At 60.1% G+C, this 4,784-nt stretch overlaps 1 protein-coding gene across 13 annotated transcripts in view; it reads right to left on the bottom strand.

The window, feature by feature from the left end:
• PCGF3 (polycomb group ring finger 3) overlaps positions 1-4,444 on the bottom strand; it is a 50,215-nt gene extending 45,771 nt beyond the window's left edge. For 2 of the 13 annotated variants that reach the window (XM_069594984.1, XM_069594978.1), the window contains exon 1: positions 3,975-4,196. The gene's annotated coding sequence lies outside the window, so the exon portion shown is untranslated. Of the gene's footprint in view, positions 1-3,974 lie in introns of all 13 variants that reach the window. The other 11 variants (XM_069594981.1, XM_069594975.1, XM_069594973.1 and 8 more) reach the window with 10 other exon arrangements.
• Positions 4,445-4,784: the final 340 nt, after the last annotated feature.

Genomic DNA, 4,784 nt, shown 5'->3' on the forward strand with positions numbered 1-4,784 from the left:
CTTCAGGGAGGTCTGCGGACACATTCCTGCTCTTTGCTTTTTCGTGTCAAACGCCTGGAATTTGCTGTTAGTGTGGCAAAGTCCAGCAAATATTGATGCGTTTGCAAAAAAAAAAAAAGTCCTGTTAACCTCCCCTCTCTAAATTCACCTAAGCATGAGAAGTTCTCTTCAAAAAAAGAAAATAAGCCTAATAGCTAGTGTTTAAAGACAGTCTAGGTACTTTTAAAATACCGCACTTGTTTACAACAGTGAAAAGCCACCAACTTGCAGAATGGAAGAGCGGCTCCATTTCCGAAGCACAATGAGCCGTGCGGCATGTTCGCAACAGCAAGTGTCAGAAAGGCAGCGAGAAACTGTCCTCAAACCTCAACACCCTACAGCAGAAAGGAAAATTAGCTTTCAAGTTCAAGTTCGATTCTGACCATGAGCCAAATAAAACTATGAAATAACAAATCCTGTCAGTCAGTAAATTAGAGTGATAGTACAGGCTAACACAAACTTTGTTTATAACCCAAATAAGTAAGTGTAATCACTGGAAAGGACCCTGCTTCACCCCAGCAAGGTGGAAACCTAGCAGGTCCAGAGAGCAGGGTGGCAGAGAGGACACCCCTCCACATGGTGACCAGTCAAGGGCAGTGGCCCCACGTGGGTGCCCTTCACAGCCTTCACAGTGCTGTGGCGCTGCCCCAGGCACCGGGGTCCAGGCACCCAGGAGGGGAGGTGTGGGCTGAGGACCAGGCCCCAGCACACGGGTGCCTGGAGCATTCTTCTCTTCGAGGGTCAAATATGTACAACATCTTGGACCTCACACTTCAACAATGTCTCAGAAACATCAGTTTATAATTACAGAGCAAAATAACTGGCAGGAATCAAAGTTCTAGAAACAACTGATATCACTGCACTTGAAGCTTCAAACTACCTCTCTGATACACATGTCTACAGTTTAACTGGGTGTGGGGCGGGGGCTCACGGTTTGCCACGAGTGTTCTAGGCTAGCCCTAGAAACCTCTCCTATTTGTAACTTCTCTCCCAGCGTGCGCAAGCTCCAGCACCGCTCCAGCAGCGCAGCGGCGACACGAGAGCAGCCCGGGCAGCTCGAGACAGCTGAGCTGCTGCGCCCGCGGGCTGACCTCACTGCTCCGCACAGTCCTGTCCCTTCACCCTGCAGGGCACTTCTCAGGAGCTAACACCTAATGGAGGCCAGGCATTAGGATGGCCCAGCGGCCCTCAGCCCCTCCCAGCAATCACCTGTGGCGTTCCTCCTGCTCAAGCATGGGCAGGGCCTGGCAACTAAGAAACACAGAACGTGGTAACAAAGAACATGGCAAAAGGGATGGCATATCCCAGCCAAGATTAGGTCATGAACACTGCGGCCTCCTGCTCACTCTCCCAGTCAGTCACTGGCTCCCTCAAGCTGCCCTATGGATGTCTCCAGCAAGCAGCCTGGAAGCAGATACCCCTAGCTGAGCCTACAGACAGATACCACAGCCCCAGCCAGCACCCTGTCTGCAGCCTTGTGAGACTCTTGAAGCTGGGGATGCAGCTAAGCTGTGCCTAGACTCCTGACCTCAGACAGTGAGATAGCCGATGTGGTTTTAAGGCACTACATTCTGGGGTAACTTGCAGGACAGTAATATATAAATAATACAACCATCCAGTGCTACCACACCTTCAAAAATCCGAAAATGAGAAAATAAAGAGCCTACTCAAACTTGAATGCCCAGTTTCACAAGCCTTTTCCAAAACTTCAAAGAAAATTAAGTGTTTTAAAAAGTAAAGTGTATGTTTAAACAAACAAAATCAGAAGCAAGCACTGAGCAAGAAGGTCCCAAGCATGGTTGCTGCTGCTGAATCGCTTCAGTGCGACCCCATAGACGGCAGCCCACCAGGCTCCCCCGTCCCTGGGATTCTCCAGGCAAGAACACTGGAGTGGGTTGCCATTTCCTTCTCCAATTGACAAATAAAACTTTCTAGACTGGACTATTCGTGGACTCCATTTAAGATTAGGTCCTATAAAATGTTACACTGAAAACGCAAAGGGGGTTTCTCCTAAGTAACCAAGAAGAGAAGTTACGGCACAAAATGAAACGGTGAACTGACCATTCAAGCGTCTCCCTTGGGTTCCAGAGTCACGCCCCACGCTAACACAGGGCAACCTCCCTGAATGTACTTGCTGCACGCGGGCCCCACGCCAGGCAGACAGTGCCCACCTGGGCAGCCTCATCCACTGGACACTCTGGAGCCTTCCCTGGCCCAAAGGCAGCACGTCTCCATGCCTACTTTCAAAGTAAAGGACACCGCAGGCAAGGCCTGGGAGAGGTCAGACATAAGGTTTTGGAGAAGCAGAGACCCCGCCCCAGGGTCTCTTCCCGGAGTGGAAAAGGCGCCGGATGCTTCACCTGACACACACTGGACCAATGGCCCCCAAACCCGCCCCGCGACCCGCACGGCCGGCTGGATCCCATCCCTCCTGGAAGCCCCTGGACACCGAAAACGCCGCCAGACCTGGAGAATGGGGCGCTTCTGTGACACCCCCGGAGGGCAGGGAGGGCAGGAGTGATTGCGGACGACCGACACTGGCTAGAGTGCAGGCAAGGAGATGGCGGCCCTGGAGAGAGGCTGGGGGAACAGCGTGGGGGCGGCTTCCTCGTCTGGGGAGGGGCGCCCTGCTGGCTCGGGGCACGGGGCAGGGTGGAGTAGGAGCTCCATCAGTCTCAACCCAGCCTACCCCCAGGGCCAGCCCAGGCAGCAACTGCTGAAGGTCAGAAGGTTTGTGGGGCCCAGGCGCTCAGGGGCCTCACAGAGAGGGCTGGTTTGCACCTGTGGGGCTTACATACCCAGGATCCCTGATGATCCAGACCTTTATAGCAGCTGGGGTCCAGCCGAGTGAGCTGAGTGGATTCCAGGCACTCTGGAAACTGCCCCAGGGCCCAGGCCCCTGGGGGTCCAGCCTGGGGTCCCAGCACTCCTCAAAGACCACCCTTGAAGCCTGGGTGCTTCTCAGCGACTCATTCAAGAGTCGCAGCCTTCCTGGGGGCCTGTCTCCAAGTTTCAGCTCTCATCGCAGTCCCGGTCCTGTCTGAGAGCCAGCCTTCTCCAGGACTGCCCAGCGTCCAGCTCTTCTTCACGACCTACCTGGGTCATCCCTGCAGCCTGTCACAAGACAGGGGCCTCCACGTGGCACAGCCCCAGGGTCCTGGCTCCTGGGAAGGACAGGCTGTCCCAGGGTCCCAGAAGCGCTCACAGGCCAGTTTCGAAATCCTGGTCCTACTGGGGAGCGGTCCTGGGGTCTCACTTCTCTCCAGCGGGGTTACTCAAGTCCTGATCTTCCCACGGGCCAGTCCTGGGGTACAGACCGCCCCCAGGTGACCCACCCTAAGGCCCACGGCTCCTCAGTGACTTGTCCTAGTCCCAACTGTCCCTAAGTCCTGGCCATCCTCGGTGACCTGTCCCCGGGTCCAGCTGACTCTTGCTGAGTCTTAAGGTCCCAGCCCTCCTCCATGACCCACATCGGGGTCCGGCTCTCTTAGAAGGGATCTGTCTTGGCATCCAGTACTTCCTAGTCTTTTCTCGGTGGGTCCTAAGGTCCAGTCCTCCCTGATGACCCACCCTGGGGTTAGATACTCCCTGACCCCTCTGCGGTGGCCCGTCCAGGAGTCCGGTCCTCCCCGGTCCCTCCCCGGTGACCTGTCCAAGGGTCTGGTCCCCCCCAGTGGCCGGTCCTGGGATCCAGTCATCCCCGGTCGCTCCCCGAAGACCCGTCCCGAGGTCGGGCCCTGCCCTAGGTCTGGCCCCCGTGGGTCCGGCCCGGGCCTGGGCCTGCCGAGCGGAGTCGGGGCGCCGCAGGCCGGGCCGACGAGGGTGCAGGGGCGCGGGCCGGGGTTCGGAGCTTTCCGGGCCCGGACACGGGCCGAGGCCGCGGCCTGTGGAGCGGGCGCCACGGGCCAGGCCAGGCGGGGCGCGGACTCACTGACCTGCCGTCTCAGCTGCGGGCGAGCTGGGCGCACGCGGGGCCAGCGCGGGCAGGAGGAGGGGGCGCCGCTCCCTCCCGGTCCCCCCCAGGAGCAGGAGAAAAAAGCCCGTCCGGAGTTTAAAACAAAGAGGCGGAAATGCCCGAGCGGAGCCGACCGCAGAGTCGGGGGCGCCGCGCCTGGAGCATGCGCATTGCGCGGCCCGGCTCCCACCCGGCGGCCGGGGCAGGGGCGGGGCCTGGAGGGGGCGGTACGGGGCGTGGCAAGGGCGGAGCCAGAGGGCGCAGGCGCGTCCGGGCTGGAGCGGCTCTGGGGCCTGAAGAGGCGAGGGTTGCCGCGGAACCCAAGACGGGGGCGTGGTGAGAGGTTGTGGGTGGGGACGGAGGGCGGGGTCAGAGGGAGCCTCGGGGCCGGGCTCCGTGCAGAGACTAAGCCGGGTCGTGAGACGCTTCAGGGGCTGGGGAGGCGGGGCCAGAGATGGGGCGGGGCCTTGTGGGGCGTGGGGCGGGGCGTGGGAGGGCCGGTGAGGGGCGGGGCGGGGCCAGAGATGGGGCGGGGCCTTGCGGGGCGTGGGGCGGGGCCGGCCCGGGGGCCGGGCCGAGGGCGGGGCGGGGCGGGGCGGGGCGGGGCGGGGCGGGGCCGGCAGGCGCAGCGCGGGGCGGAGGCGCGGCTTGCGGAACTTTGGGTCCTGCAGACTGCCGGCGTTAGGACCCCGCCCCCAGACCTAGGGTTTCCTCCGAGGAAGGCAGGCTCGTTCTTGCATTCCTGTTTTCCTGGGAATCAGGCAGGACCAGGGGCGCCGCGGACAGACAG

Source organism: Ovis canadensis, chromosome 6 (assembly GCF_042477335.2).
Source record: "Ovis canadensis isolate MfBH-ARS-UI-01 breed Bighorn chromosome 6, ARS-UI_OviCan_v2, whole genome shotgun sequence".
NCBI classification, from domain to species: domain Eukaryota; kingdom Metazoa; phylum Chordata; class Mammalia; order Artiodactyla; family Bovidae; genus Ovis; species Ovis canadensis.